At 35.1% G+C, this 22,818-nt stretch overlaps 1 pseudogene; it reads right to left on the minus strand.

Moving 5' to 3' along the window:
• Positions 1 to 15,763: 15,763 nt before the first annotated feature.
• On the minus strand, positions 15,764 to 17,428 carry LOC105220544 (gustatory and odorant receptor 21a-like; annotated as a pseudogene).
• Between the last annotated feature and the right edge of the window lie 5,390 nt (positions 17,429 to 22,818).

The raw sequence follows: 22,818 nt of genomic DNA on the forward strand, positions 1-22,818 counted from the left end.
AGATAAGAAGTTATCGTCCTTCTTGAGTTTAATACATGGCGCAACTTTTTTGGCGATAGTAATATTTTCCATAAATTTTTTGTTGGTTTGATAAAAAAGGGTGTCTTTGTGTGAGTTTGCTTTTTTACTAACTAACTGTAGGCATCCGTTGCTTACATTGTTCCGTCAAACGGTATGCGTCCGCTTACAACATCTTTGTCCAGAAGTTTCCTTTGCACATCAAAAGTCTTCTAAAGGTATTTTTCCACTTCCATTCGTTTTGTATCGCAAGAAAGTTCCTCTCCTCGGTATACATGTATGTCAATATTTATAACCATAAATATTTATAAAGTATAGATAATTGGTGAAGAATGAAATTTTTTTTAACTGAGGAACTGTGAGTTGACTCTTATAGCGTTTTCTTTTCTCGAAGAAAATGCTGCCTTTTTATATTTCAACATTATACAAATGCTGTAATACCTTTTTGAATGTTTTCTATTTTTTACGTCATAAAAGAACAGAGAAATGTCTTCCTATTATGCTAGTCAACTCTCATCCACAATTTGAAAATCCGAATACAGGGCCAGAATAAGTGTTAAATTTCTTTTGAGAAAAGAAAACGCTATTATAGTCGCTTGAATGGGAAAATGAAAAATCCTTACGCAAAGTAAAATTAACAAGATGCTCAGTAGGAAATATTTTGTTCCTCATAATTAACCATAAATATGGTTAGTACTTCATATCAGCTGTCAGTGTAAGCGCTTGTATTTGACATTTCTTTTTTTGAATGGGATATCTACCCGCCGACTAACATTTTCAAGCCAGAGAGGGTACTTATACTATATTGAATTCATAGTCCCATCGCGACGGAAAAAAGACTCGTAGAACGTTCATATATTAATATCTGTACCAACCTTATGGCTATTATATTTGGGTTCTCCATCATTATTCCAGTGTTTCTTGAATGATTTCCTTCAATTACTGCATTTGTAGGCGGCTTAAAGCTTTTAAAATTTTACCTTGGTTGTCCGATGATTCTTGAAAAATTAATTACTTGCCTGTAAATCCTGATTCGTTTGTTTTTAAAAACCTTTATGTATGATGAAGGGTTCACGAGATAATCACGTCTACTTAACCTCATATGTATTGGGAGTAATAACTGTTTACGAAGGAACACTTTAAGAAGTCGAAGTAAAAAGGCAATACATATTCAGAAATACAAATAAGATCAAAGAGTGCACTTTTGATTAATGATCATATAATGTATTAGAAGAAAATTTAAGAATAGATAAGAAGACTCTAATAAGGACAAAAAACAGAAATTTAATTAAATAAATTCTCCAACAACAAAAAGTATAATGTGTGAAACGATTAACGTATCTCTAAACAAATGTATAGATTAGAGGAACCCAGCTCCATGACTGGCTATATCCATAACGAACCGTGACTAATGGAATGCTTGAAAGAACATTAACTATGTGAGCCGCTCTATGCACAATTTCTATCAAAATGTTTTCATTTTCATTAATTTAACCAGTAATCAGTTAACTTTTGTAAATAGTGAAACTCATGGCTTGTATTAATAGAAAATCAGTTAGACCGCCGAAAAAGACATGCCGTAATTTTTAATACACAGGATGAAATTATTTCGAACTTAAAGGTGTTACACGTTCCGATTCTCTTAATAAATTATTTCTTGTTTAGGTTACTTAAGGAGCAAACAACAATTAGGATTAATAAATTCTTTAGAAGTAAATTTACAATTTATTTACCGCCAAATTTTCGCATGCGACTCCAACTAATTACATCAAATATTTCACGACTTCAAAAGAAATAATAAAGCGATTGCAACAAAGTGCATAACAAACACACAACCGCCAATCAAGAAGACCTGAGCATGGACACGGAGCAGCAGTACTAAGTACTAGTCTGGGGGCATAAATCCGTATTGACCCATGGACGGCACATTGCCAGATTTTTCTCCATTTCGCGCTCCGAATTTTCTGCGGCTTGCTGTTGCTTTGGTGGCATGCACCAGCAGACGAAGTGGATTTTCATTTTGTGTACGCGCCATCAGCAGCGTATCATGATTTTGTGGTTGGTCGTTTTCTTCTGCACTTCGGCACAGTTTTGACGGTGGCCTCGAAAATATCTTTAATGCATCAGGTGAATGCAGCTTTGAAGCCATCGGGACATGTGTATGTGAGTTGCCCAGTGTTTGTGGCTCCAATACAATGCTAGGCTTAGTCCGGATTTACTTAGATAATTTGGATTTTCTCGGTGGAAAACGGTCTCTAATCTTTTTACCCAGAGATGAGTGTTGAAGTTGATGCTTAAATCGAATTTCAAGTTTGGAAAATGCTCGTAGTGAGCAATTGAATTTTCATTTCTATATGTATAGATTTAGTGTGAGTACACAGTAACCATTTTCTCCAGGTGAGGTGGTGTATGATTTCTGAAATCCGTTTCTGCGAGTCTAAAGACAGCGTTATTTACACCCTACAAACTGAATAACCTGAGAGATATGAAAAAAAAATGAAATAAAAAATTAAGGATTTAAAGGCCTATAACCAATAAGATATTAAAAAAGGAAAATAATTTAAGTAAAAAAATGATATCAGTTTATCAAGTGCCAATATATTATGTAAAGACCTAGGGAAACGTAGAGTCAAAGGAAGAACAGAACAGTCGCAATAAGAACAGGGATATAAATGTAGTTTAATTACTTGCCGCCGAATAACAAAAATTTCATCTAAGACCTTACTTTCAGTTTCGATGAATCCTACATGAGGTCCACCTTATAGTTTCTTTTACTTATAGCCATCTTCATTCAGCGTTACAAACATATATAACTAAACGCATGACCACCGAAAGCGCTGTTGGAACTCACATAAAAAGTTGACAATATAATAAGTCGGTTTAAGTCTTAGCGATGTGTTGTTGCTTTTATTGTTGATAAATACTTATTGTAGGCAACTAGTTGCTTGATGCAAACCATACATACTCACCACGACTGTTGTGCTTTTGATTTCCTTCAAGCCTAATGAGGTAAACGTCGTAGAGCACGACATAAAATGTGAAACGCAATTATAGTTGAAATGAAAAGTCAATTGGAAAGTAAATACAAGTTTATGGCAAGTCAAAATCATTTGCTATTGAAAATCTCCATCAATGTTGCGAAAATGCATTGCAGGAGATTCCGAGAGAGCGGGTAGAGAATTTCAGTTCCACTTACTTTTCGCCATGTTTTTACTAATGAGCTGAAATACTAATGTGAGAAATATATAAAAGGAATGGAAGGAGAAAAAGCAAATGAGGATAAATAATGAAGAAATGTGACACGTTTTGGTAAATAGGCCAGTGAGGTGAGTGGTAGCAGTGATGATCTCAATGTAATATTCAATGCAAACTTTGCATGGAAGATGCAAATGAGTTTGTGAATTAAGCAGTTACCATCTATTCGCCAGTGTACAGCACTGGATTCATTTACTGTGAGTAGTTGAGTAATTTTCTCATTATTTATGAAATATTGTTTCAATGAGAACTTTATTTTGCTTTAGAAATTTCTTCTGTCCTAGTAATTTTAGGTTCTTCCTCGATTTAGGTATGGCTCATAGGTTTTAATAAAGAAGCGCCCCTCAACTGAACTGATACAGATTGAGCTCGCCTCCGCACACTATCATAAATTTACGCGCAAAACTTCAATTCACTTTACTCTTTTTAAACAATTTTATTTGCATAATTAGTTGTACGATTACTCTTCTCCCCGGTAGTTACATCTTCTTCGCATAATGCGCATAAATTCTTGCGAAATTTCTTGACTCATTTAAAACAAAGAAGTGAATAGAAACTACAACAAGCAGGGAAACCATTGCAAAGTCATATCGAATAATTTAGGAAATTCGCGTTGAATGTATGTATGCGCTTCGAGGGTGCTGATGAAAATTACGAAGAAGATGAAGATGTGGGTGAAGTTGGAATAAAATAAAATGAAATTCGCTGCCGGTTAATAAAGTTAGAACTGCGAAAAAAGGACAAAAAAATAAAAACTTGAATCTTGAAGCTACTACATTACAAAATGGCAGCGAGTCCACTTTTGTGCATAATTCCTTTTTAAGCTGCTGGAGAAAACAGGGAAACTCCAATGATTACTAGTTGAAAGATAAGAAGTTATCGTCCTTCTTGAGTTTAATACATGGCGCAACTTTTTTGGCGATAGTAATATTTTCCATAAATTTTTTGTTGGTTTGATAAAAAAGGGTGTCTTTGTGTGAGTTTGCTTTTTTACTAACTAACTGTAGGCATCCGTTGCTTACATTGTTCCGTCAAACGGTATGCGTCCGCTTACAACATCTTTGTCCAGAAGTTTCCTTTGCACATCAAAAGTCTTCTAAAGGTATTTTTCCACTTCCATTCGTTTTGTATCGCAAGAAAGTTCCTCTCCTCGGTATACATGTATGTCAATATTTATAACCATAAATATTTATAAAGTATAGATAATTGGTGAAGAATGAAATTTTTTTTAACTGAGGAACTGTGAGTTGACTCTTATAGCGTTTTCTTTTCTCGAAGAAAATGCTGCCTTTTTATATTTCAACATTATACAAATGCTGTAATACCTTTTTGAATGTTTTCTATTTTTTACGTCATAAAAGAACAGAGAAATGTCTTCCTATTATGCTAGTCAACTCTCATCCACAATTTGAAAATCCGAATACAGGGCCAGAATAAGTGTTAAATTTCTTTTGAGAAAAGAAAACGCTATTATAGTCGCTTGAATGGGAAAATGAAAAATCCTTACGCAAAGTAAAATTAACAAGATGCTCAGTAGGAAATATTTTGTTCCTCATAATTAACCATAAATATGGTTAGTACTTCATATCAGCTGTCAGTGTAAGCGCTTGTATTTGACATTTCTTTTTTTGAATGGGATATCTACCCGCCGACTAACATTTTCAAGCCAGAGAGGGTACTTATACTATATTGAATTCATAGTCCCATCGCGACGGAAAAAAGACTCGTAGAACGTTCATATATTAATATCTGTACCAACCTTATGGCTATTATATTTGGGTTCTCCATCATTATTCCAGTGTTTCTTGAATGATTTCCTTCAATTACTGCATTTGTAGGCGGCTTAAAGCTTTTAAAATTTTACCTTGGTTGTCCGATGATTCTTGAAAAATTAATTACTTGCCTGTAAATCCTGATTCGTTTGTTTTTAAAAACCTTTATGTATGATGAAGGGTTCACGAGATAATCACGTCTACTTAACCTCATATGTATTGGGAGTAATAACTGTTTACGAAGGAACACTTTAAGAAGTCGAAGTAAAAAGGCAATACATATTCAGAAATACAAATAAGATCAAAGAGTGCACTTTTGATTAATGATCATATAATGTATTAGAAGAAAATTTAAGAATAGATAAGAAGACTCTAATAAGGACAAAAAACAGAAATTTAATTAAATAAATTCTCCAACAACAAAAAGTATAATGTGTGAAACGATTAACGTATCTCTAAACAAATGTATAGATTAGAGGAACCCAGCTCCATGACTGGCTATATCCATAACGAACCGTGACTAATGGAATGCTTGAAAGAACATTAACTATGTGAGCCGCTCTATGCACAATTTCTATCAAAATGTTTTCATTTTCATTAATTTAACCAGTAATCAGTTAACTTTTGTAAATAGTGAAACTCATGGCTTGTATTAATAGAAAATCAGTTAGACCGCCGAAAAAGACATGCCGTAATTTTTAATACACAGGATGAAATTATTTCGAACTTAAAGGTGTTACACGTTCCGATTCTCTTAATAAATTATTTCTTGTTTAGGTTACTTAAGGAGCAAACAACAATTAGGATTAATAAATTCTTTAGAAGTAAATTTACAATTTATTTACCGCCAAATTTTCGCATGCGACTCCAACTAATTACATCAAATATTTCACGACTTCAAAAGAAATAATAAAGCGATTGCAACAAAGTGCATAACAAACACACAACCGCCAATCAAGAAGACCTGAGCATGGACACGGAGCAGCAGTACTAAGTACTAGTCTGGGGGCATAAATCCGTATTGACCCATGGACGGCACATTGCCAGATTTTTCTCCATTTCGCGCTCCGAATTTTCTGCGGCTTGCTGTTGCTTTGGTGGCATGCACCAGCAGACGAAGTGGATTTTCATTTTGTGTACGCGCCATCAGCAGCGTATCATGATTTTGTGGTTGGTCGTTTTCTTCTGCACTTCGGCACAGTTTTGACGGTGGCCTCGAAAATATCTTTAATGCATCAGGTGAATGCAGCTTTGAAGCCATCGGGACATGTGTATGTGAGTTGCCCAGTGTTTGTGGCTCCAATACAATGCTAGGCTTAGTCCGGATTTACTTAGATAATTTGGATTTTCTCGGTGGAAAACGGTCTCTAATCTTTTTACCCAGAGATGAGTGTTGAAGTTGATGCTTAAATCGAATTTCAAGTTTGGAAAATGCTCGTAGTGAGCAATTGAATTTTCATTTCTATATGTATAGATTTAGTGTGAGTACACAGTAACCATTTTCTCCAGGTGAGGTGGTGTATGATTTCTGAAATCCGTTTCTGCGAGTCTAAAGACAGCGTTATTTACACCCTACAAACTGAATAACCTGAGAGATATGAAAAAAAAATGAAATAAAAAATTAAGGATTTAAAGGCCTATAACCAATAAGATATTAAAAAAGGAAAATAATTTAAGTAAAAAAATGATATCAGTTTATCAAGTGCCAATATATTATGTAAAGACCTAGGGAAACGTAGAGTCAAAGGAAGAACAGAACAGTCGCAATAAGAACAGGGATATAAATGTAGTTTAATTACTTGCCGCCGAATAACAAAAATTTCATCTAAGACCTTACTTTCAGTTTCGATGAATCCTACATGAGGTCCACCTTATAGTTTCTTTTACTTATAGCCATCTTCATTCAGCGTTACAAACATATATAACTAAACGCATGACCACCGAAAGCGCTGTTGGAACTCACATAAAAAGTTGACAATATAATAAGTCGGTTTAAGTCTTAGCGATGTGTTGTTGCTTTTATTGTTGATAAATACTTATTGTAGGCAACTAGTTGCTTGATGCAAACCATACATACTCACCACGACTGTTGTGCTTTTGATTTCCTTCAAGCCTAATGAGGTAAACGTCGTAGAGCACGACATAAAATGTGAAACGCAATTATAGTTGAAATGAAAAGTCAATTGGAAAGTAAATACAAGTTTATGGCAAGTCAAAATCATTTGCTATTGAAAATCTCCATCAATGTTGCGAAAATGCATTGCAGGAGATTCCGAGAGAGCGGGTAGAGAATTTCAGTTCCACTTACTTTTCGCCATGTTTTTACTAATGAGCTGAAATACTAATGTGAGAAATATATAAAAGGAATGGAAGGAGAAAAAGCAAATGAGGATAAATAATGAAGAAATGTGACACGTTTTGGTAAATAGGCCAGTGAGGTGAGTGGTAGCAGTGATGATCTCAATGTAATATTCAATGCAAACTTTGCATGGAAGATGCAAATGAGTTTGTGAATTAAGCAGTTACCATCTATTCGCCAGTGTACAGCACTGGATTCATTTACTGTGAGTAGTTGAGTAATTTTCTCATTATTTATGAAATATTGTTTCAATGAGAACTTTATTTTGCTTTAGAAATTTCTTCTGTCCTAGTAATTTTAGGTTCTTCCTCGATTTAGGTATGGCTCATAGGTTTTAATAAAGAAGAATAAACTGTTGTAAAAAAGACAGTTTACAATTATCCTTTCGGAAGGTCTTGAGGCAAAGTCTATCAATCGGTGAGTTCTAAAATTAGAATTTTGTTTGCAAAACTGTGATTAAAATGCATCTCTTAGTAACTGACAGAAAACAATTAAATATGAACTGTCATCCACATGATTGTTCATCTCTGAGGGAGTTTGACACAGATATAAATACTTCAACAAAGTGCAGCAGCAAGAACAACTAAATGCTCTTGGCAGAGATTTTTGCTACAATGTTAATGACATCGTCAACGGCAACAACCCGAATACACAATTCCGTTTGAAGAAATGCGGACTAGGAAAATATGTGTCCGGAGCCAGAACGGTCTGGCCAAGGCAACTAACTGTGGCTGGTGGCCGGTTTGCCTTGTCATGCGAATATACAGTATTAAAATGTATACGTACGTATGCGGGTACATAATGCCTATTGGCGGATAACAAATCGACGTAGCCAACAACATTAAATATTTGTATTAAAATAAAACAGTTGAAATGGGTCAAAAGGATGATGGAAGGAACGCCAGCAGAGCAAGCTGGCAGATAGTTGTGGAAAAAGCGGCAGAAATGAAGGACGCACCACATAGAACTGAACTCACTGCAGAGCTGCCGAAGTCTTAACTCAAGATTCTAACCCCAGTCTGCGGAGAACCGGAATCCATAAATACATATAATATGTACATGCCAACGAAATGGGTCAATGAGTTAGGCAATTGCAGTGATTCACCACTCTCTACGGCACGTGCAGTTTGTTGAATGAGCAGAGCAGAAAACATGATTGATATTGATGGTAGCACTCGTTTTCACAAAGCCAAACTCAACAACGGAAAATGAGTATAAAAGTTGAAATGGAACACAGCAACTGGAATAAATAATATTAAAATATTTAAGTGCTTGAGCTATACATATATACGTATGCATTTAAAGGGTGATTTTTTAAGAGCTTGATAACTTTTTTTAAAAATAATAAAAATAATAAAATTTGCAAAATCTCATCGGTTCTTTATTTGAAACGTTAGATTGGTTCATGACATTTACTTTTTGAAGATAATTTCATTTAAATGTTGACCGCGGCTGCGTCTTAGGTGGTCCATTCGGAAAGTCCAATTTTGGGCAACTTTTTCGAGCATTTCGGCCGGAATAGCCCGAATTTCTTCGGAAATGTTGTCTTCCAAAGCTGGAATAGTTGCTGGCTTATTTCTGTAGACTTTAGACTTGACGTAGCCCCACAAAAAATAGTCTAAAGGCGTTAAATCGCATGATCTTGGTGGCCAACTTACGGGTCCATTTCTTGAGATGAATTGTTCTCCGAAGTTTTCCCTCAAAATGGCCATAGAATCGCGAGCTGTGTGGCATGTAGCGCCATCTTGTTGAAACCACATGTCAACCAAGTTCAGTTCTTCCATTTTTGGCAACAAAAAGTTTGTTAGCATCGAACGATAGCGATCGCCATTCACCGTAACGTTGCGTCCAACAGCATCTTTGAAAAAATACGGTCCAATGATTCCACCAGCGTACAAACCACACCAAACAGTGCATTTTTCGGGATGCATGGGCAGTTCTTGAACGGCTTCTGGTTGCTCTTCACCCCAAATGCGGCAATTTTGCTTATTTACGTAGCCATTCAACCAGAAATGAGCCTCATCGCTGAACAAAAAAAAGCGCGAAACACATTTCGAACCGAACACTGATTTTGGTAATAAAATTCAATGATTTGCAAGCGTTGCTCGTTAGTAAGTCTATTCATGATGAAATGTCAAAGCATACTGAGCATCTTTCTCTTTGACACCATGTCTGAAATCCCACGTGATCTGTCAAATACTAATGCATGAAAATCCTAACCTCAAAAAAATCACCCGTTAGAACTACATTACATATTTACAAAATATAAATGTAGAAATTCGTACATATATACGTTCTATATAGGTGTATTAAGTGTTCACCCTCTTAAAGAACATTATACACCAAAGAGTACGAGCAATTTTTAATCAATTCATTATAAACTCATTAGTTAAATTCTCCACGTTTCTTCTATTGCATTTGCTTTGAATATCAAAAAGCAATTAAATGTTTTTCTAACTCCACTCCTCTTTATTACTCTCCCCATTCACCAGCTCTAAGTCAATATTTTCTTAACTACTTTATGGCATTTGCAAAATTCAATCTACCCCGGAAAAAATATTAAAATTTCGGAAAGGGAAATCGTTGCAATATGAGCTTCGGTGGAAGGCGAAAGGAGCGCGTTGCAATTTCAACGTTGCACAGCAATATCGTTAATTAGTCTCTCTTCTTGTCTTTAGTGCAGTAACTTGACTCTAACCGCAAACTAAGTTGCCATTTAATTTCGAACATTCATCTTATTTAAAATTTTCCCAGGCGATTGTAAGCTAAAGGGGGTGTGAGATATAAGATGCCGCTCCAATACATAAGCAAAGTAATCAACAGTAGAATATCAGCAATCGCGACCCCTTGCTATTACGACATTTTGGCTCGATGGCAATAAGTTTTAGAGTTAAGTTTATTTGCATGAAATGGCAAAGACTGAACTCCGAGGATGACAGTAATTTTTCGTAAAGTGATTTTACTAAATCACGACTGAAGTGTGAATAATAAGATTCTTCCCCATTACTACAGATTGGGACTAGTACTGAAATATATGTATGTATGTAAGTAAGATGGACTATTTAGTTTTATTATATCTACAAGACTTTGAATCTTTTGCAATATATGTATAGCTTATATCATATTTATGATGTCCATGATTACTCTAAATTAATTTTCAATATAGATATTCTTGAACCTCCAATGTCATCGATTACTATGAGCAAAAACTCCAATAGGGTCTTTTAATTCCAATCTTATAAAGGAATATTTTGACAATATTCCAATTTATAAGAAAAAAGAGACCCCATTTTAAGACATTTTAGACATAGAAACAGTATGTCAAATAATAACCAATTTCATGGTCTCATTTTTCTCCTGAGTTTCTTTTTAACACGTTTGTTGTTAAGTCTCTAAAGCAGCGTTGTCCACGGCCTACGCGCACAATAGCGCAGGAACAAGCCAGACACCTCACACCAACATGTCGCGACAAGTGTCTGTGAAAGCACGATTATTGAATACAGTAATTCAACTTCGTAGGCAAGCAAAGCAGAATTTTGCGATCAGTTGACGCTAGAGAACAGAACGCACTAAAAATGTTCCAACAAATTTGGGAAATATGTTATTTTTTTATTGAGAACAATGAAAAGCATTCGGAATGCTTAATTTGTTATCAAATAATAAAGCGTTGTAGCAAGCATGATATAAAAAGACATTATGAACGTTGTCACAAAAATCTTGTAAATATCGAGGGAGACGCCCGAAAAAGTCTTCTTGAAAATTACAAAAGAAAATTTTATTTACAATTAAATTCTCAGCTATACTATCAAACAATCACATTTTTGATCTCATTAGAATTAAGCAATATAATAAAGAAATAAATATAAATAATTTAGTTGACCGTAATTTTTAAAAAGTACGTTTACTTATTTTTACGCACTGTTCCGTATTCGTGTTGTCTGCTCGTAGCTTTCCGAATGTACGCTAATAACCAACACAAGCATAAGGTGCACACAGTCACGTTGGACAACAGTGTCTTAAAGTCTTAAAGCAGTAACTCTTACCTTCTGTTTTTCCATTGCAGTTACAAGTGTGTCACTTTCATACACACACTTAAGTGTATTAAGTATTATTAAGTGACTTAAGACAGAATTCTGTTTTGTGCGCAGATGTAAATACAAACATATATATTTTTATGTCTGGAATATCTTACTATTTTTCAGACAGATATTTAGTATAAAGCTTTTTATAAATTTGAGATGACGCGCACTTGAAAGCATTTGTTCATACATGTTAGGCGTAGCTTCCTTTCTTTTTGCCATGTTATTATTGTTGAGTATGCTTTTTGATAGCTATGTAAATATAGCGTTAGTTTCCTATTTATTTTAACTACTTCTTTAGTTGTGCATTTACAAACTATCAAAATATCAGCGATAAGTTAAGTGTTTTAGCTTTTACCAAATTTTAAACGGGTTTAAAATTACTCAGATACAGGAAACATAAGCTGGACTTTGAAGAAATTAAATATTACTGTATAAGAAGTGTTACGCCAAATCTAAGTTCAGTTTTGTCACAAAAATATAGTTCATAAACTCGATAACGTTTCATAGAATTTGTTCCGATTTTTTGTTCGAGAGTTATTTAGTTATCTGTTTTTAGGGGTTTTCGCGCTAATTGCGAATAATTACATCCCACATAGATGAGATAAGTTTTAAACCTGTAATAGAACATACATTTAATTTCACTCATTTAACTCACTCAAGATCATCCAAAATTTACTGAGAGATCCGAATAATGTGTTACGGAGCCATTTGCGTTAATATTTAATCTAATTCTTATTTGTCACTAACAGAACAAGCAATATTTATGCCAAAATAATAATTCGGCAGTACAAACCAATATGTTTATTTATGTATGGTTGTATGCATAATGCTACAGCATTTGTATACTTCATAAGCCTATAACAGTCATGTGCGTCACAAATTCCCACCGAATCCACCTAATAGGTACACAAAAGCCATTGAAGAGCTTCAATTGGATGAAGCAATTGAGCAGGGTAAAGTGGTTTAAGTAGAGCTGATCTATTGAAGTGTCTGCAGAAAGTGAACGGAAAGCGGATAAACGGAAGCAAGTTGTCGGGATTATTATTGCGGCTTGTGTATACCGATTTTAAATTTTATTTCGACATTTCTATGCAAAATATTATATGTAGGTTTCTACTACAGAAAACTTAATTTTGACATAAATTAAAGCTTTTTCAAATCTGATATAAATAAGTACGAACTTAAAAATTATAGATCTTTGAATTTAGACCATAAATGCGGTACTTTGGTATGCTGGTATGTTGTCGCTGCCCTTTATATCCACGTAATTAAATTTTTCTTTCTTCTGCTACATAAGTAGGCCGCTCTTCTCTGGTTAGGAAAACACAAACATGGATCAAGTTTTGTTTGAGATAATTCCAGTATTATTCTTTAACTTTTGGGCAAATGTTGTTGTCTACCTCAAGAAAAAACCCGTGGCTGTTTGATTCCTTCAGTTCCACATAGCCTTTTTGTTGTTTCTAAGTAGTTGAGCTATGCTCATCCAGTATCATTATTTTTGACACGCCATAAAATCTTCTCGAAAATTCCACAAATTTGCTTGCTGGGTAAATCATATCCACACAAGTGGCATCTGGTCATGACAAAAGATCGGTAATTGACTGTCAGACATGTCGGCGTGGTGACAGCTAAATGTATGATGCGTTGACGAGCGATAAATTGTCGCAAAAAGCCAAATACAAGAAAAAAAAATTGAATATATCAAGTATAGAAATAACAGATAAAAACTTTAACAACAACGTGGAAAATAAATATTGGAACTCAAGCACTCATTGGAAGACTCAGTTAAAGCTGATGACGCAGGTATCATTGATGGCGATGGATGTCGACGAGAGTAGCTCCGGAAGATGCGTGCAACTTCGGAGTGTTGTCAATGTCTCAGGATTTATATGTGATATTTCAGGTGGCAGTTATAAGAGCCTGGTGGAAGCCGAAGAAAAGGGAGGCCTCCACTCCGATGGAAGAACCAGGTGGAGAAGGACCTGTCTTCACTTGGTATTACCAATTGGCGCCAAACTGCGGCGAGATGCGTGGCACTTCGCAGAGTTAGGCGACTTCAGTTAAAGCTCTTTGTAAAAAAGGCTCGATCCCCTAAGCCAATGTCTGAAGGTAGCCGTGCTGATGACTGATTCTTTAGTTGGTCGTTTTGAAAGCTAATCACCCCCCTCGTATGCCCGGGAGAGGTATCAAATGCCTTCATCGAGTCACCAAAAAATTTACAAGAAACAACAAAACTAAAATAAAAGTAACGAACACCTTTGCTACCAATGCTAGAATAAAAGTGACTACGGAAATGACAACGACCTAATGGAATCCTCGCCTCCAGTCAGGAAACGATAAAGACTTCTGCCGGATGTACCACCCAAAGTACGCTCGTAGTGACAGCAATGAAAATAGTGTTTTCAACGTCTCTCATATTAATAATTGAGTATTTAATATTTGTATAAATGTTTGATTATGTATTACACTCAAACAAACAATGTCTTCATTAGCTAGAAAAGTAATCAAATGTGGCAATAAACCAATAAACTTGTCAATTAAGCGAAGTTTCTAGTTTTACTGATTTTCTTTTAGCCTTGATTTTCACTTAAACCCTCCTTCTCATTCAATTGATAGGTCAATACTTTACACATTTTGATTTCACTATTTTACTACTTCTTCTTTGTAGAAATGCACACTCTCTCGCCATAGTGTAACAACATCTTTCTTGTTTAGCATAGTTGCTTAATCAAAAATTCTTCGATGCAGAAATGTCTAAATAAAGTGGATGGAGAAAGTGGACTGTTCCCTCTCAAGTAGTGACATGCAACAAATTTAAATGCCATTACTTTTCTTAGATTGACAAATGAACAGATTTGCGCAAACACAAGATCCTTAGAAATGTTAACGACCACTTTGCAACCGATTTGAAATCAATTTCGAACGATTAAATGTCATTGAACTACAACAAAGCTTTATTTGCAAACAGATATGTATATATGTGCGTGTATGCAAGTAAACATGTTGCAACACAATGCCACAGGCTATTTAATAAAATCAAACAAAGAGCAATGACACGAGAATGTGTTACCGCATTTGTCAATGGCAAATACGAGTGTAAAGGAGCAATTGTACTCAAATTAGGCAAAATCCCAGTAGGTAATATGTATGTATATGAACTTAGTGCTCACGTACAGTAGTGGATTTTCTCTGTATGTGAAATGTAAGTTCCGATTGCCTAAATATTTTCCTTTTCGTTTGTAGTAAAACTCATAGTTTAGTAAAATAATGAAAATAAGACCTAGATTAGTTGTGATTAGAAATAATGATGGAAATTTAGAACATATTAAACATAATTTTTTAAATATTTATCAAGAAGCAATGTTCTACCCACTGTGCTCCATTGCGTCAGCTAATTGTTCAATTTTGGGAAAAAAACATCAGGTAAACAGGCATATGTGTATGTTTTTGAAAAATATTGTTTGCATATTGCCCCTGTGAGCACAAGTCTGAGTATGAAAGAAGTTCATGAATAATTTACGAAGTTGAAACTTTTTCCGGCGATAAGCAAATGTGTATTGTAACTATGTATAGCTGTATTTACTTCATAACCCATCAATTGCCAACTCTTATTTACTAAACTTCTAGCAGAGAACGTCTCCCCTACAGCTTATCCTTCTTACTCCTTTATCGTTTCGTTGCTACGAAAGCCATTACATTTGCTCCCCAGGATATCAATTCAAAAATCTCTTTAAGCTCAGGTACCCACCTATATTATTCCTTACGACCACAATCCCTTTTAATCTTAATTGATGAGTTTTTAATTAATTGGCTTGCCTGCCACATTAAAGTTTCTGCTTGGAAGGTTGCCTATCCAAATATTTGAGAATATTTTTTTTCAGTCGAAAATTTTATGAATTTCTAATTAAGCGGACAGCGGTAAATGTGCACTCTTTTATGATAGTTACATACCTCATTCACTGACATAAACTCCACTCCTACGATAATTGCTCACTCTTCACTTTTACCTTACTGTTGGAATATTCACTAATTAATTTCAATAAGAAGAATATCCAAAAAAAAAACTAACCGAACAAAGTTTGAATTTAATTTTTAATGTTAATTATTTAATTATTAATGGGCTTGGTAGCAAAAAAATCAAAGGACGAACAAAGCCAACTGAACTTTTAATACACAAATTAGCCGAGATGAGCAAAGGAAAAGATCGAAATTAATATTTTTTTCACTAAAAGCAACAGTTTTAGACTAAAAAGCTTTACAAATCATTCATTCCTCTATTAGTGACTCCATTCTGCTCTGTTTCAATGAGTAATTCCGTTGATCAGTAATTTTGAATTGCAACAACACCACCAAGTAAGTAGCCATGAATGAGATATTCTGCCAAATGTCAATTAACTTTGTCTTTCAAGAAGCAAAAATATATACTTAGCGTTGACGTGATTAGTTCTCTGTTAATATTAGCATAACCGTCCAAATTCATAATCGGCGGATTCTTCGTTATGGCCATTAGAAACATTTCCACTTCTTTTTGAGTAGCGCTATCCACAGCCGTTAGATCCGCATTCAAGAGTTTCGTTTGAGAATCCAAACTGACACTCTGTGTGGCGTAATGCGCCTCATTGCAAATGATATAGAGCAGGCTCATGCAATAGAAAACGATAATGAAGAGACCAACTTCCTTGTAAGTAGCGCCATGATCCATAATTTCACTCAATGAGCCATAAGTAGCAATGATAGTAGTGAAAAATATGACCAGACAGTACATGCCATACATATTGGAGTAGGCGCGACCTAGAAAAAAGAGTGGATATACAGAAGATGTGAGATCAAAGAGTATAAGAAAAGCTGGCTTCAGAGAAAGGATGCAGGATTAGTGTAGAGCTCAGAAAATCAGTGAGAAAAGAGTTTAAAATGAATCTTAACGATCACAACTAGTGCGAAAATTTCAAAAGCTTTGATCGGATCCGATGACTTCAATGTGTCGGTATAAGTATTTAGCGCTTGATTTGATCTTTATGGTTACGATCTTGCAAAGAGTTAGACCCCACTAGAATATTCTTCTAACGGGTTTCATAACTTCGTCTACTTTACCTAGTTGCTGCATCATGTGACTTAAATCTACCCAAAGATGTCGATATTCGGTGAGCTTCTTCGCTGGTTTATCACCCGTCATTGGTAATTCCAGTGAGGCGGAAAAAGCGCGACTATCGGTTCCAAAGGCTGTGCAGTTAATATACCTATGGAGTGAACATGCAATGACTAATCTCATGGAGAAGACAACTGTAGAATTGCTCAACCTACCACAAGCTGCAGAAACCATTTAGCCAATATTCTTGAAGAACGCAACCTGCGGTCCATGTCGCCAACTTGCAACCGGCAACAGGAAATTCGTGAATAATAAACTTATGAAGATCACGTTGTAGATTGCCTCGTCGAAGCGCCGATCGGAATCGTTGAGAAATGTATTCACGCGCTCACGCAACACCAATATCACTATCGTTGTATGCATCGAGAAAACACATATGGCCCAAAAGACCAGTTTTGATGTCCAAGAGTAGCCGGTGCGTGGCATACCCGGCTTCTGCGGATTGCGATGTATCGGCATAACACCCATTATCTGGAACAGCACCAGCAAACTTTTGGTGGTATGATGAAGGAATCGTGTTTATCCAGCAGCACGGGATCGTCGATATCCTCGAATTTCCGCACAAATAAATTTCTTGCTGATCGTATTGTTCTCGGCTAGTATTTCTAGTTTTTCGCGGTAGAGCAGCTCATCTTCGAGGAATTCACATTGATTGGGATTCAGCACTGGTGTGATCTTCATCGGTGGCGACCCTTTGCGAGTCGCTATCGCCCAGTAAGCCATGCTTAGGTGTATAAGCGAAGTAGAAGCAAAATGCACCAAATAAGAGTTTTAAACGACGCGAGCGCTTTTCGTTAATATATAGAAATTACTGCGAAGCTTGTGGCTTTATTATACTGCATTTTATACCCCATACGAATAATATATATGTTCTTATTACCTTAAGTTACTTAATTATTTACACATAGCAAATACAAGTATTGCATAAGTTTACTTTTCGTTTACTTAGTTGATTGAGAAAGGTCGATAGTTTTGCTTAAGTTTAGTTTTCCAAGTCAACACTTTGCAGAATGAAATACTGGTGGTACTAAATTAATGTTAGTCTCATCCTATACTACCATCTTAGTTTGTAATCGTTATTCGATAAAAATTTTAAATAACATCTGTAGAAAGTAAAAAAAAGAAATAATGTTATAATTTTTGCCACAAGAGCTACAACTTACCGATTAAAGTTTTGTTCTAAATTGTCTTAAGATTCCTACATACTTTCCACTTTCTGTTAAGGTTGCAAAAAGTAAGCTAATCTCGCTTTATATGTAGATATACATATAGATTGTGGCTTCGTCATTCAGACCAAAATATATACTTCCCAAATATAATATTTGCTTTATCGCACATATATTTCTAGACGAATTCTGAAACCTCAGAGGACTACATTTAAAAGTATATCAATTTTCAAAAATTTATTTTAATCTAGTTTTCTATATTTCATATACATTTTCAGCATTAAAAGCTAAAGAAGCTGAAGATAATGTCATCAAATATTTCAGTTGGTTAGACAACATATCAGTTAAAACCAACGAGCGCATGTGGGAAATACCGGCAACTTTAAATTAAATCACCAGTATTGTGAAATACAGCCACTCTTTAAGTAGAATTAGTCATATTAAACTTTACGAGGGCAGTAAGATAAATATTCGAATTTCACAAAGCCTATAATGCTATCTAGTCCATTATGATTTTCTTAGTAGCCTTAGCAAGAAACTATAGTTGAAGACAAGAAATAACATGATACGTGTTATGTTAACTCCGAAGCATTTATTACCGAACATGGTATGGTTTTCCTGGACTCTGTTGTTGTTGAATTAGGATATTTGATGTTCACTGTTTCCTAAAAAAAGTATATCTTCAGCCACTGTATTTATTTAAATCCCTTGAAGAGTTATTTAATCGCCCGCCATCAGCTGTTAAATTAGTTGTGAGTCTCGGTCTACGAGTATATCCTTGGACCGACTTATCTGAGTTTACAGACATATTGTATTACAATCACTTTAAAGGACATTTGTCCGATTTATTCCCAATTGTTGGTTATTTCTTTAGGCCAGTTCTAAAATGGAGGGTTGTCAAAGTTTAAAGTCGACAAGGTTTTGATAAGAGTTGTTAATATGTTGCAGCTTTTCTGAGGCCAACGCATAAAACACTTGTCACATTCTTACGGGACTAAAGAGCCCGCCTTCTATTGTCTACCATGTTCTAGAAATTATTTGTTAGTTAACGCAGAACTAACACCGAATACTTGCAACGTAACAATAACGGCGAAGCTTATAGTCTGTATGACTTAATTGGAACTGGAGCTTGGTATTTGATATCTTCTTGCAATGTGTGTGCGTTCGCCTAGAATCTCTGACATTAGAAACAGTGTGTGGTTGGAAGTACACACGAGACATTTGGAAGTGTTAAAAAGCTGAGCTAAGTAAATAACCAGCAATTTTATACTAGTGAAGAATTTGTGTTAGTTCCGAGTGCATTAGTCTAATGAAAATGATTTAAATGATGCATTTACATAAGTCAGCATGCATTAAAAACATGCTTGGTTAAGATAATTAAATGTTAATATTAAATGTAAAATAAAAGATTTGTCTGAAAATCATGGCTCCGGACCGTAGAAGCGTGTATCCGACTACCCGTATAATAGTTTTCAAAGACCTAGTATGAAACATACATAGGCGTCGAAAAAAAATATTTTCTCAGGAAAACAGCTCTCCTCGGTCTTCCACAAGTTCGATAACCCAACGAAGCGATTGTCATCACCATCGACAACAACAAAGCCTTCTAACCAAGTGGTATGTAACTTCCGCTTCACTGCTGCAACGAAATAACTGCCAGATATTTGGACGCCTGAGGCAAGTAGTATCTAGCTTTGTGATGAAGCGAGGAGGATGAGAACTGTTGCAATCATCAAAAGCGCCATACCACCATACCTAGGGCCACCATGACTAATGCAAACTGTGGCATGCGCCCAAAGAAAAATAGAAAAGCCAAAGGCAATAACAAAAACAAAGGCAAAGCAACGCCGAAAATGCAATGCCATAACCAGCTGGCGGCCACAGACGTGTGAAGTGTATGGGCATTTTAGAAACCAAGCGAGCAGCGAATCAGTAACGACTCATGCGATTTTTTGGTGTAATTTTTGAAGGCAGTATAACAACTAAGGGAATGAGTGGAGACAGAGGCAAGCGCGGAAGAAACAAGTCGTCAAAAAAGATTTGCTTGCTGTAAACAGTTTTTTGTTGTAAATACTTGAGACAACAAATAAACAGCGGGTTACTCTTTTTTTGTATACTCGCTATACGCAGTAATAACAGCAACACCAACGTCAACTGCCAAAGGCGTCAATGCAAACACAGCACTACAGCTGTTGTTGCCGACGCCAATCTTTGGAAGCATGAGCGCCGTGGCGTTGCATGGTATGACATGAAAAAGTCTTAACAGATTTTTCGCAAAACAAAAACAGAATTGCTTGCTTAGTTATACGGCAAGCACTCACCCAACCAACTTCAAGTAAAGATGCGCTCCCTCCATTGCCACTGATGACATAACATTTGCGGAGTTACGTAACATTTGCGGAGTGACATTCGTTGTTGTTGTCGTGCTTGTCGGTCTGTTGCGCTTGCGCAATCATCGCTGTCAGCCACAGCATCTTCGGGTTGACCTGCAGCTCCCTGTATACTATGGGCTGGTGTGAATGTGTTGTGTTCATTAGCAAACTTCACAAGTTTTTATGTGTGTGTCGCGTTAATAATTACGACTGGTTGCTTGCGACTGTGCTAAATGTGGTTAGCGTGTTTGATTTCATGGTTACATAATAAGGTAAAATGCTGCTCTTTGCACTGTCTGATTTATTGGCGATTCAACTGTAAGGTGCTGATGATTCAAGTGACAATATTGCGAATGGGGAGAGAGAGAAATAAAGAGATATTTACACATAGTAATTTTACTTAACGATTCGCAGGGTTTTTGTAAGAAACATTTGCTTAGAAAATGCTATTTTAATTGCATAGGCCCAATGGTGATTTTGAAATCGATCTGTCTTAAACTACTTTATTTTCTACTGAAATTTTATCGTCTATACAGTTTGTTTGATACGCATCATTATATAGACCTGACTATCGAAGGAATTTAAATATAATAAATGATAATTCAATACTGTAATATACAAAAACAATTATAATTACTAACACCATGCCAATTACCTTATAATTCTTAATGCAGTAATTTTACAGAATATAGAATAAAAAGTTTATAATTTTAAATAGCATGAATATAAATTCTATTACCGATAAAGTCCTCTAAACTAAAAAGTATTTAAGACAAAAGAGAAGAACATTTATTTTATTTTTTCAAATTTGAAATTTATCCTCCTCTTTCAACTTGTGGCTGACAAGAATCGCTTATATTAATCCAAATATTTATAGTTTATTTTCCTTTCTTATCAAATCTATTATAAAATGGGTTGAAGTTATACACACGAATAAAACCACAAAAAATTTTAAATATAAAGTTTAAGAGGCACGGAAGTAGAAACAATTATAAAAACTATTATACAACACTGTGGAAAAATAAGGATGCGCACGCTAGTGAAAGTTTGTGTCAAATTCTATTTGCGAAAATAGTATTAAAAACTTTGACACATAGAATATTGCACCATAGTGGCACAAACACCACTTGAACACAGCGCCACCAGAAGCGAGTGAAAAAATGATATTTCATGAACAACAAATTACCAAAAAAGGAAAATGAGTAAAATACTTCACATAACAACGGCGGCAGCACACAACCAGGAAACCGATGTAATTTTTATTATACATTTTACACGAAAACATGAACTTACATAGCACGTGTATACTGACGAATGCGTGTATGCGTGTCTGGTATATATTTTTCAATTTATTTTACAAGTATTTTGAGGCTGCCGAAACTGCTTATTTGTAAATATTATTTACTAACTTTTTGCCCACACATATACATATAGTGGGATTTGGTTTGGAATTTTAACATACAAAATATATATCGCTCATTTACTTGAATAGTGTCACATCTCAAAAAACTCGATTTTTGAGTTGAGTGTGCAGAAATGTGCGCAATTTCATCGTCCATATTATATAAAATTTCATTCCGATGCGCAGAAAAATAAGCGGTGAAATAAGAATGTGTCGTTATTAAACTTGTTATGTTGCAATATATTTTAACCACAATAACGACACTTCTCAGTTGTGCCAGAATTAGTTATATTTTTTTTACGAAACAACGACATATTTTGTGTCACAACACATATTGTCATAGGGTGAAGTTGGTTTTCTTTTCAGAAAGAACGACATATTTTGTATTGGAACGATATTGGTGAAAATTAATTAAATTTTTCATATTGCTTTTTTCAGCAAAAACGACACATTTGACTTATGACGGCGAAATTTATTTATATTTTTCACAAATAACGACACAATTCAAAATGGGTCACGTTTATGCCCAAGAAAAAGCACTAGTACACTCTATTTGGTCCATTTATGCTCAACATTGTATTTCATATATTACAGGCCACTAGATTTGTCAAGAAATTGATGGCAGTTTTCTATATTTGCTAAATTAGAGACAATTGAAAACTTTAAACCGGTCTCCTGAAAAATTGACTTTTTTGAGTTGTGACATTATTCAAGTAAATGAGCGATATATATTTTGTATGTTAAAATTCCAAACCAAATCCCATTATATCCCCAGATTATGATATTTGAAATTTCAGCGAGAGATTTAAAATCAAAAAATATCACATCTTTATTCCAAATCCGAATGAGACTTAATTAGTGCTTCGAAGAACGTCATTTAAACGCAATGTTATTCCCAGTTCTAAACACTACATAAGTTTAATCAATACATGAATTGTTCACTTCGCTAACGAGCTCTTTTTAACTTGTCTCTATATTATAAAAAAGAGATCGGAGAAGACAACATGTAACTTCAAATGAGCATGTCAACATATTTGGTCTCGAGTTTTTCAATTTCTCCATTTAAATAAGACGATTTCAATAAAAATTGGTCAACACTGAACTGAAAAAACTATATCGACCCAGAGTTACGTAAAAAATTAGCGACCTATTTTACAACAACAACATATATCTAGACAACTACCGTCCAACAGTATTTGCTAACCGAGCGTAGAACTGCTATGATAAAATAGAAAACACGTTCGAA

This window comes from Zeugodacus cucurbitae, chromosome 6 (assembly GCF_028554725.1).
Source record: "Zeugodacus cucurbitae isolate PBARC_wt_2022May chromosome 6, idZeuCucr1.2, whole genome shotgun sequence".
NCBI classification, from domain to species: Eukaryota; Metazoa; Arthropoda; class Insecta; order Diptera; family Tephritidae; genus Zeugodacus; species Zeugodacus cucurbitae.